At 47.3% G+C, this 12,315-nt stretch overlaps 1 protein-coding gene across 2 annotated transcripts in view; it reads left to right on the top strand.

Moving 5' to 3' along the window:
* CRACD (capping protein inhibiting regulator of actin dynamics) overlaps positions 1–12,315 on the top strand; it is a 231,022-nt gene that overhangs the window by 43,640 nt on the left and 175,067 nt on the right. The window lies entirely within an intron of this gene.

The following is a 12,315-nucleotide window of genomic DNA, read 5'->3' as shown; positions in this document are numbered from 1 at the left end:
CCTGTGTGCCCCTTTGATAGTCACAGTAACCTGAGTTCCCCTATAACAATAAGTGCCCACTTTACATTTAATAATGTCCAGAGTCTCCCCCCTATGCAGCTCCCCTACACAGCATGATGCTCTCTTATACACAGTATAATGCCCCTCACTGTATAGTACCACCCACACATTATACTGACCACTTAGTAGCCTCCAAACTGTTTGATGGCTCCAACACAGTATAATGGCCCCTTCACTGTAATCTCCACACTGTATGATGGACCACTAGATGGCCTCCATATAGTATAATGTGCCAGACAGTCCTGAATATAATACAACGCAGCACCCCCATAGGCAGACCCTGTAGTGTAAGACAGTACCCCCATTAGGATAGGCAGATCATGAAGTATAAGGCAGCACCCCACCCCATAGGCAGATCCTGTAGCATAAGGAGCACCCCCATAGGCAGATCCTGTAGTATAAGGCAGCACCCCACCCCATAGGCAGATCCTGTAGCATAAGGAGCACCCCCCTAGGCAGATCCTGTATAAGGCAGCACCCCACCCCATAGGCAGATCCTGTAGCATAAGGAGCACCCCCCATAGGCAGATCCTGTATATAAGGCAGCACTCCCCCATAGGCAGATCCTGTATATAAGGCAACACTCCCATAGGCAGATCCTGTATATAAGGCAGCACCCCCCATAGGCAGATCCTGTATGTAAGGCAGCACCCCCAAAGGCAGATCCTATATATAAGGCAGCACCCCCCATAGGCAGATCCTGTATATAAGGCAGCACCCCCATAGGCAGATCCTGTATGTAAGGCAGCACCCCCCTCCTATAGGCAGATCCTGTATGTAAGGCAGCACACCCCCATAGGCAGATCCTGTATATAAGGCAGCACCCCCCATAGGCAGATCCTGTATGTAAGGCAGCACCCCCTCCCATAGGCAGATCCTGTATGTAAGGCAGCACCCCCTCCCATAAGCAGATCCTGTATGTAAGGCAGCACCCCCCTCCCATAGGCAGATCCTGTATGTAAGGCAGCACCCCCCTCCCATAGGCAGATCCTGTATGTAAGGCAGCACACCCCCATAGGCAGACACTGTATATAAAGCAGCACCCCCCTCCCATAGGCAGATCCTGTATGTAAGGCAGCATACCCCCCATAGGCAGACCCTGTATAAGGCAGCACCCCCCATAGGCAGATTCTGTATATAAGGCAGCACCCCCATAGGCAGACCCTGTCTATAAGGCAGCACCCCCCATAGGCAGACCCTGTATATAAAGCAGCACCCCCATAGGCAGACCCTGTATATAAGGAAGCACCCCCCATAGGCAGATCCTGTATGTAAGGCAGCTTACCCCCCATAGGCAGACCCTGTATAAGGCATCACCCCCCATAGGCAGATTCTGTATATAAGGCAGCACCCCCCATAGGCAGATTCTGTATATAAGGCAGCACACCCCATAGGCAGACCCTGTATATAAGGCAGCACCCCCCCATAGGCAGACCCTGTATATAAGGAAGCACCCCCCATAGGCAGACCCTGTATATAAGGCAGCCCCCCATAGGCAGATCCTGTATGTAAGGCAGCACCCCCCATAGGCAGATCCTGTATATAAGGCAGCACTCCCCCCATAGGCAGATCCTGTATATAAGGCAGCACCCCCCCATAGGCAGACCCTGTATATAAGGCAGCACCCCCCATAGGCAGATCCTGTATGTAAGGCAGCACCCCCCAATAGGCAGATCCTGTATATAAGGCAGCACTCCCCCCATAGGCAGATCCTGTATATAAGGCAGCACACACCCCATAGGCAGATCCTGTATGTAAGGCAGCACCCCCCATAGGCAGATCCTGTATGTAAGGCAGCACACCCCCCCATAGGCAGACCCTGTATATAAGGCAGCACCCCCTCCCATAGGCAGATCCTGTATGTAAGGCAGCATACCCCCATAGGCAGACCCTGTATAAGGCAGCACCCCCCATAGGCAGATTCTGTATATAAGGCAGCACCCCCCATAGGCAGACCCTGTATATAAGGCAGCACCCCCCATAGGCAGATTCTGTATATAAGGCAGCACACCCCATAGGCAGACCCTGTATATAAGGCAGCACCCCCCCATAGGCAGACCCTGTATATAAGGCAGCACCCCCCATAGGCAGACCCTGTATATAAGCCAGCACCCCCCCATAGGAAGACCCTGAATATAAGGCAGCACCCCCCAATAGGCAGATCCTGTATATAAGGCAGCACTCCCCCCCATAGGCAGATCCTGTATATAAGGCAGCACACCCCCATAGGCAGATCCTGTATATAAGGCAGCACACCCCCCATAGGCAGATCCTGTATGTAAGGCAGCACCCCCATAGGCAGATCCTGTATGTATGGCAGCAGCACCCCCATAGGCAGATCCTGTATGTAAGGCAGCACACCCCCCATAGGCAGATCCTGTAGGTAAGGCAGCACACCCCCCATAGGCAGACCCTGTATATAAGGCAGCACTGTTGTGAATTCCATTCTCGGACTCCCTCCTGTGGTCATGAATGGTACTTTGGTTAGTTCTGCTCTTGGACTCCCTCTGGTGGCTTTGAGCGGAACTGCTGGTCACTGAGGTTGGCTTTGTCAGCTGCTCTCGTTTATTGCTGCTGGCTTCCCTATTTAACTCCACTCAGATCGTTACTTGATGCCAGCTGTCAATGTTTCAGTATTGGTTCAGATCTCTCTTGGACTTCTCTGAGGACCTCTTTACTCCAGCAGAAGCTAAGTCTTTGCTAGTTCATTTGTTGTTACTGCTTCCTGAATATATTTCTTAGTACTGCTAATTTTTAGTCCAGCTTGCTATCATGATATTTCCTTGCTAGCTGGAAGCTCTGGGGTGCAGAGTGGCACCTCCACACCGTGAGTCGGTGTGGGGAGTCTTTTTGCTTACTCTGCGTGGTTCTTTGTAGTTTTGTGCTGACCGCATAGTTCCCTTTGCTATCCTCTGACTATTTAGTGTAGTCTGGCCTCCTATGCTAAAACCTGTTTCATTCCTGTGTTTGTGACTTTCCTCTTAACTCACAGTCAATATATGTGGGGGCTGACTTTACCTTTGGGGAATTTCTCTGAGGCAAGGTTAGGCTTCATTTCTATCTTTAGGGGTAGTTAGCTCTTAGGCTGTGAAGAGGCGTCTAGGGAGAGTTAGGTACGCTCCACAGCTATTTCTAGTGTGTGTGATAGGAGTAGGATTTGCGGTCAGCAGAGTTCCCACTTTCCCAGAGCTTGTTCTGATTACTAGTTTACTCATCAGGTCATTCCGGGTGCTCCTAACCACCAGGTCGATAACAGTACAGCTGGCCGACAAAGTGTTAATGCATCTCAAAAGAGGGATAAGAGAAGTTCTGAACCCATTTTTTTTTCTTTGCAGTGTGTTTTGTCGCTCTTTTCCCCTTAATCTCTGGGTGGTTCAGGACTCAGGTGTAGATATGGATATTCAAGGTCTGTCCTCTTGTGTGGATCATCTCACTGCAAGAGTACAAAGCATTCAAGATTATGTAGTTCAGAATCCGATGTTAGAGCCTAGAATTCCAATTCCTGATTTGTTTTCTGGGGATAGATCTAAGTTTCTGAATTTCAAAAATAATTGTAAACTGTTTCTTGCTTTGAGACCCCGCTCCTCTGGTGACCCCATTCAGCAAGTAAAAATTATTATTTCTTTGTTGCGTGGCGACCCTCAAGACTGGGCATTCTCCCTTGCGCCAGGAGATCCTGCATTGCTTAATGTAGATGCGTTTTTTCTGGCGCTTGGATTGCTTTATGATGAACCGAATTCAGTGGATCAGGCAGAGAAAATCTTGCTAGCTTTGTGTCAGGGTCAGGATGAAGCGGAGATATATTGTCAGAAGTTTAGAAAATGGTCTGTGCTTACTCAATGGAATGAGTGTGCCCTGGCAGCAATTTTTAGAAAGGGTCTTTCTGAAGCCCTTAAGGATATGATGGTGGGATTTCCCACGCCTGCTGGTCTGAATGAATCAATGTCCTTGGCCATCCAAATTGATCGGCGTTTGCGTGAGCGCAAAATTGTGCACCATTTGGCGGTGTCCTCTGAGCAGAGGCCTGAGCTTATGCAATGTGATAGAACTTTGACCAGAACTGAACGGCAAGAACACAGACGTCAGAATAGGCTGTGTTTTTACTGTGGTGACCCCACTCATGCTATCTCTGATTGTCCTAAGCGCACTAAGCGGTTCGCTAGGTCTGTCACCATTGGTACTGTACAGCCTAAATTTCTTTTGTCTGTTACTCTGATTTGCTCTTTGTCATCCTACTCGGTTATGGCATTTGTGGATTCAGGCGCTGCCCTGAATTTGATGGACTTGGAGTTTGCCAGGCGCTGTGGTTTTTTCTTGGAGCCTTTGCAGTATCCTATTCCATTAAGGGGAATTGATGCCACGCCGTTGGCCAAGAATAAACCTCAGTACTGGACTAAGTTGACCATGTGCATGGCTCCTGCACATCAGGAAGATATTCACTTTTTGGTGTTGCATCATTTGCATGATGTGGTCGTGTTGGGTTTGCCTTGGCTACAGGTTCATAATCCAGTATTGGATTGGAAATCAATGTCTGTGTCTAGTTGGGGTTGTCAAGGGGTACATGGCGATGTTCCGTTGGTGTCAATTTCTGCTTCCACTCCTTCTGAAGTCCCTGAGTTTCTGTCGGATTACCAGGATGTATTTGATGAGCCCAAATCCAGTGTCCTACCCCCTCATAGGGATTGTGATTGTGCTATAAATTTGATTCCTGGTAGTAAGTTTCCTAAGAGCCGACTTTTCAATTTATCTGTGCCAGAGCACGCCGCTATGCGGAGTTATATAAAGGAGTCCTTGGAGAAAGGACATATTCGCCCGTCTTCATCACCGTTGGGAGCAGGGTTCTTTTTTGTGGCCAAGAAGGATGGTTCTCTGAGACCCTGTATAGATTACCGCCTTCTCAATAAAATCACGGTCAAATTTCAGTACCCTTTGCCTCTGCTGTCTGATTTGTTTGCTCGGATTAAGGGGGCTAGTTGGTTCACCAAGATAGATCTTCGAGGGGCGTATAACCTTTTGCGTATTAAACAGGGCGATGAATGGAAAACAGCATTTAATACGCCCGAGGGCCATTTTGAGTACCTGGTAATGCCATTCGGGCTTTCAAATGCTCCATCTGTGTTTCAGTCCTTTATGCATGACATCTTCTGAAAGTATCTGGATAGATTCATGATTGTATATTTGGATGATATTTTGGTCTTTTCGGATGATTGGGAGTCTCATGTGAGGCAGGTCAGGATGGTGTTCCAGGTCCTTCGTGCTAATGCATTGTTTGTGAAGGGGTCTAAATGTCTCTTCGGAGTTCAGAAGGTTTCCTTTTTGGGGTTCATTTTTTTTCCCCTTCTACTATCGAGATGGACCCTGTTAAAGTTCAGGCCATTCATGATTGGACTCAACCTACATCTGTGAAGAGCCTCCAGAAATTCCTGGGCTTTGCTAATTTTTACCATCGCTTCATCGCTAATTTTTCTAGTGTGGTTAAACCTTTGACTGATTTGACAAAGAAAGGTGCTGATGTGGTGAATTGGTCCTCTGCGGCCGTTGAGGCTTTTCAGGAGCTGAAACGTCGTTTTTCTTCGGCCCCTGTGTTGCGTCAGCCAGATGTTTCGCTCCCTTTTCAGGTCGAGGTTGATGCTTCTGAGATTGGAGCAGGGGCTGTTTTGTCTCAAAGAAGTTCTGATGGCTCTGTGATGAAGCCATGTGCCTTCTTTTCTAGAAAGTTTTCGCCTGCTGAGCGTAATTATGATGTTGGCAATCGGGAGCTGCTAGCTATGAAGTGGGCTTTCGAGGAGTGGCGACATTGGCTTGAGGGAGCCAAGCACCGCGTGGTGGTCTTGACGGATCACAAAAATCTGACTTATCTCGAGTCTGCCAAGCGGTTGAATCCTAGACAGGCTCGATGGTCGCTGTTTTTCTCCCGTTTCGATTTTGTGGTCTCATACCTTCCAGGTTCTAAGAATGTGAAGGTGGATGCCCTTTCTAGGAGTTTTGTGCCTGATTCTCCGGGAGTCCCTGAGCCGGCTGGTATTCTCAAAGAGGGGGTAATTCTGTCTCCCATCTCCCCTGATTTGCGGCGGGTGCTGCAGGAGTTTCAGGCTGATAGACCTGACCGTTGTCCAGCGGAGAAACTATTTGTCCCTGATAGATGGACTAGCAGAGTTATTTATGAGGTTCATTGCTCAGTGTTGGCTGGTCATCCTGGGATTTTTGGGACCAGAGATTTGGTGGCTAGGTCCTTTTGGTGGCCTTCCTTGTCACGGGATGTGCGTTCTTTTGTGCAGTCCTGTGGGACTTGTGCTCGGGCTAAGCCCTGCTGTTCTCGTGCCAGTGGGTTGCTTTTGCCCTTGCCAGTCCCGAAAAGGCCTTGGACGCATGTTTCCATGGATTTTATTTCAGATCTTCCTGTCTCTCAAAGGATGTCTGTCATCTGGGTGGTTTGTGATCGCTTTTCTAAGATGGTCCATTTGGTACCCTTGCTTAAATTACCTTCCTCCTCTGATTTGGTGCCATTATTTTTTCAACATGTGGTTCGTTTGCATGGCACTCCGGAGAACATTGTGTCGGACAGAGGTTCCCAGTTTGTCTCTAGGTTTTGGCGGTCCTTTTGTGCTAAGATGGGCATTGATTTGTCTTTTTCTTCGGCTTTCCATCCTCAAACAAATGGCCAAACCGAACGAACCAACCAGACTTTGGAAACCTATCTGAGATGCTTTGTTTCTGCTGATCAGGATGATTGGGTGACCTTCTTGCCATTGGCTGAGTTCGCCCTTAATAATCGGGCTAGTTCGGCTACTTTGGTTTCGCCTTTTTTTTGCAATTCTGGTTTTCATCCTCGTTTTTCTTTGGGGCAGGTTGAGCCTTCTGACTGTCCTGGTGTGGATTCTGTGGTGGACAGGTTGCAGCAAATTTGGACTCACGTAGTGGACAATCTGACGTTGTCCCAGGAGAAGGCTCAACGTTTCGCTAACCGCCGTCGTTGTGTTGGTCCCCGACTTCGTGTTGGGGATTTGGTTTGGTTGTCTTCTCGTTATGTTCCTATGAAGGTTTCTTCTCCTAAGTTTAAGCCTCGTTTCATTGGTCCTTATAAGATTTGTGAAATTCTCAACCCTGTGTCATTTCATTTGGTCCTTCCAGCTTCCAGTTTGCCATCCATAATGTGTTCCATAGGTCGTTGTTGCGGAGGTACGTGGCGCCTATGGTTCCCTCCGTTGATCCTCCTGCTCCGGTGTTGGTTGAGGGGGAGTTGGAGTATGTGGTGGAAAAAATTTTGGATTCTCGTATTTCGAGACGGAAGCTTCAGTACCTGGTTAAGTGGAAGGGCTATGGTCAGGACGATAATTCCTGGGTTGTTGCCACCGATGTCCACGCTGCCGATTTAGTTTGTGCCTTTCATTTGGCTCGTCCTGATCGGCCTGGGGGCCCTGGTGAGGGTTCGGTGACCCCTCCTCAAGGGGGGGGTACTGTTGTGAATTCCGTTCTCGGACTCCCTCCTGTGGTCATGAATGGTACTTTGGTTAGTTCTGCTCTTGGACTCCCTCTGGTGGCTTTGAGCAGAACTGCTAGTCACTGAGGTTGGCTTTGTCAGCTGCTCTCGTTTATTGCTGCTGGCTTCCCTATTTAACTCCACTCAGATCGTTACTTGATGCCAGCTGTCAATGTTTCAGTATTGGTTCAGATCTCTCTTGGACTTCTCTGAGGACCTGTCTACTCCAGCAGAAGCTAAGTCTTTGCTAGTTCATTTGTTGTTACTGCTTCCTGAATATATTTCTTAGTACTGCTAATTTTTAGTCCAGCTTGCTATCATGATATTTCCTTGCTAGCTGGAAGCTCTGGGGTGCAGAGTGGCACCTCCACACCGTGAGTCGGTGTGGGGAGTCTTTTTGCTTACTCTGCGTGGTTTTTTGTAGTCTTTTTGTGCTGACCGCATAGTTCCCTTTGCTATCCTCTGACTATTTAGTGTAGTCTGGCCTCCTATGCTAAAACCTGTTTAATTCCTGTGTTTGTGACTTTCCTCTTAACTCACAGTCAATATATGTGGGGGCTGACTTTACCTTTGGGGAATTTCTCTGAGGCAAGGTTAGGCTTCATTTCTATCTTTAGGGGTAGTTAGCTCTTAGGCTGTGAAGAGAGTTAGGTACGCTCCACAGCTATTTCTAGTGTGTGTGATAGGAGTAGGATTTGCGGTCAGCAGAGTTCCCACTTTCCCAGAGCTTGTTCTGATTACTAGTTTACTCATCAGGTCATTCCGGGTGCTCCTAACCACCAGGTCCATAACACAGCACCCCCTCCCATAGGCAGATCCTGTATGTAAAGCAGAATACCCCCCATAGGCAGACCCTGTATAAGGCAGCACCCCCCATAGGCAGATTCTGTATATAAGGCAGCACCCCCCATAGGCAGACCCTGTATATAAGGCAGCACCCCCCATAGGCAGATTCTGTATATAAGGCAGCACACCCCATAGGCAGACCCTGTATATAAGGCAGCACCCCCATAGGCAGACCCTGTATATAAGCCAGCACCCCCCCATAGGCAGACCCTGTATATAAGGCAGCACCCCCCATAGGCAGATCCTGTATGCAAGGCAGCACCCCCCCAATAGGCAGATCCTGTATATAAGGCAGCACTCCCCCCCATAGGCAGATCCTGTATATAAGGCAGCACACCCCCCATAGGCAGATCCTGTATGTAAGGCAGCACCCCCATAGGCAGATCCTGTATGTATGGCAGCAGCACCCCACATAGGCAGATCCTGTATGTAAGGCAGCACACCCCCCATAGGCAGATCCTGTATGTAAGGCAGCACACCCTGATAGGCAGATCCAGTATATAAGACAGTACCCCCATAAAAAAACCCACAATAAATACTCACCACTCTTCCTCCTTGTTCCAGCAGCGCTCCCTGCTCCCGCTCATCTCCTGACAGCGGGCGCCAGGCAGTGACATCATCGCGCCCGCTGTCAGACGATGTGGAGGATGATGGGAGAAGGAGCGCAGCACAGCGCTCCTTCCCTCATCACCGCGGTGAGCTGTATCGGCTTGATGCCAATACAGCTGACCTTGCAATGATGGCGGGGGGGCCCACTGCTGGCACCGGGCCCCCCACCTGCTCAGGGGGCCCATAGCGACAAAGCAGGGAGATTGAGTCTCCCTGCTCTGCCGCAGAATGTAACTGTATCGGCACGCTGCGCACGCAGATGCAGTTACAGTAGCGTCAATGACCTACATTTCATTCAGTCGCGGTGATACGCCCCCTGGTGGATGTCCTCATATGACCTGGAGCGTGGGAAAAAGTTCCCAGGCTGCAGTTCATGAGAACATCCAGCAGGGGCGCATCACCGCGACTGAATGTAAGTATAGATCACTGCTTTCCTTTCTGCACCCGGGGATTACAGGTACGAGCGAGTGGTTTATCGCAGCTCGTGCCTGTAATATTAGTTAACCCCTTCAGATGGATTACTTAGTGGGACGTGATCGGACATCAGAAGGTATGTATCTTGTGCGTTTATTATTTTGCCAAGCGAGGGTTTCCTGATGGATTGAGAGAGCAATAAATTATTAAAACAACCGCTGTGTTTATTTCATTAAAATACTTTAAAATCATGTGTGTGTGTGTTTTTTAACCCTTTCAAACAATTGGATTAATAATGGATAGGTGACATAATTGACGCCTCTCCATTATTAATCTGGCTTAATGTCACCTTCCAATAGCAAGGTGGCATTAACCCTTCATTACCCCATAGCCCACCGCTACAGGGAGTGGGAAGAGAGTGGCCAAGTGCCAGAATAGGCGCATCTTCCAGATGTGCCTTTTCTGGGGTGGCTGGGGGCAGATGTTTTTAGCCACGGGGGGGCCAATAACCATGGACCCTCTCCTGGCTATTAATATCTGCCCTCAGTCACTGGCTTTACCATTCTGGCGGAGAAAATTGCGCGGGAGCCCACGCCAATTTTTTCCGCGATTTAACCCTTTATTTTAGCAGCTACAGCGGCCAAATTTTGCACATACACACTACTAACATTAGTAGTGTGGAATATGCAAAAAAAAGGGGGATATGAGATGGTTTACTGTATGTAAACCATGTCTCATATCCTGTCGGGTTTGTGAAGGAGAAATGCAAAGCCGGCAATTGAATTACCGGCTTTTCTATAGAACACCGCTGCGTATTTCTTGCAATGCACACGCATGGTCCGTGTGTAATCCGATTTTTTCTCGCACCCATAGACTTGCATTGGCGAGTCTCGGCCGAGATACGCTGACAATCGCAGCCTGCTGCGAGTTCCCTCGGATCCGAAATACGGTGGAGAAAATATCGGATGATGGGAGCTGAACCATAGATTAACATTGGGCCGAGTGCTATGCGATTTTTTATCGCATAGCACTCGTCCGTATTACGGTCTAGTGTGACCCCGGCCTTAAAGATTGAATTGCAATGAAGCAATGAAACAGAAAGTAAACTGTAATGAGAACATTGTTAATAGATGGCGCTGTTGGATAAATTATCACAATACACCACAGTTCAATGCAAAGCATAGCAAAACTGATTACATGCATTTGTATAAAGGCATGACAAGAGACCCCCCAGTGTTAGGCTGGGGGTACATGGTCGCACAGTCTTTAAAATAAATAATACTTTGGTTTTATGGTATTGTTTCTATGAGGAGACGTTTTGTTATTAACGGGGTTTCTAATCATATAATCGGGTCAAAAGCTCAGATGGGTACGTTGTGCATTTGCATGAGCAGGTTTGGACTGGTTCTGGCAGTTGGGATTTTTCCTGTTCTTTTGAAGGATCTGAGTGGCAGCTGGTAAAAGAGCAGGAATACTCCATTACTATTTAAAGAAGAATCCTTTGAGCAGTTGTTGTCAGTCATCGTCAGATCAAGATGGAAGACAGCCTCTCACCCACCCCACTTTTCAGTTTTTTTCTTCATGTGACTGTCGTGATGTTTTATTAGAGGGATAATCGCCCAGCTCTTGCTGGGTGGAGTTGGTTGTTGGAGATTTTTGTTAGTGGATCTTTTATGATGATGTATAGATGTGTAATAATTTATATTAATATTTATTAAATTATTTATTTATGGTAACTCTTAATAAAACACATCACGGCCTATTCTTAAGCCATATTTCTGTGTATTGAGTATTTATTTTAGCTATTAGAATGTTTGGATCTTGTGCTACCTTGGAGGGTGTCCCACCTATCATACAGTGATGGGATATGCTATCAGAGCTGAAGACGATTTAACCCTTTAATATCAGATCACTACTAATTATAAAGGGAGCTGCTCTGCTAATGAACTAGGTTTGCAGTGTCCTAATATATGACTCTTTTGTGTTTTATTACGTATAGGCTTCCGAGTGAACATTATAACATGCCATATTGTACCATATGGACTACATCTCTCCATCCGTGTATATCTACGTAGATTTTACTGACTCTCTACAGTCCATCAGGTTACTGCCATCTGTTGTTCCGTCAGACATATAAATCCGGGTTTATTGTTGAGCTTGACATAAGACTGATGAAATGACGCTTGTAGTGTCGGAGGACACCGTGCCGGTGTCAGCTGCACAAAGGTCTTTCAGTTTTCATTCACTTGCCCTTTGAGATAGTGAAGACCAGGAACTGATAATCACCATGGTAATGCCGAACATCACTTGGGTTGTCAACACGTCCTGCTGCTCATACTGATGCTAACTGACGGATATGGGAAATAATTAGCTGATTTCAAGGGCATACAAATTGCCTTGATAGCTATAAAATTGGTGTAACGACATAAAACCCAGAGATTATGAGGCTGCTGTTGTTTACAACAAACACGTGAGACAAGTAGGTTATGAACATCTGTAATCTTCAAAGCAGAAACTCACTTTTTACACAACATTGGGTATGGAGGGATTTTAGTAATGTGAATTATTTACAGTTCTATAAAAAGTGTTCATCAAGGAGAGGAATTAAAAATGTTGCTCCATTCATCCCTCGCTTCCCGTGATCAACAAAGATGCATATAGTGGGTTGGCACCACTATTCTGGCTTCACCTGGATAGGAAATGGTGCTCCCAACAAGATGACTAAATATTATAGCCCAAAGAAAGAAAAATGCAAACAGAGTCCACAGGATTGACCTGGTCTCCTTATTTATATCAATGGCAACATTTTTATTTTTTATTGGTAGGTCATGCATCATAACGGTGGCTTATAGAGCGTCATAAAGGGAATATTCCCACAGCATTTCACTGGGTATTTATGGTCATTC

This window comes from Ranitomeya variabilis, chromosome 1, assembly GCF_051348905.1.
Source record: "Ranitomeya variabilis isolate aRanVar5 chromosome 1, aRanVar5.hap1, whole genome shotgun sequence".
NCBI classification, from domain to species: domain Eukaryota; kingdom Metazoa; phylum Chordata; class Amphibia; order Anura; family Dendrobatidae; genus Ranitomeya; species Ranitomeya variabilis.
This window is presented reverse-complemented; position numbering and strand designations above follow the sequence as displayed.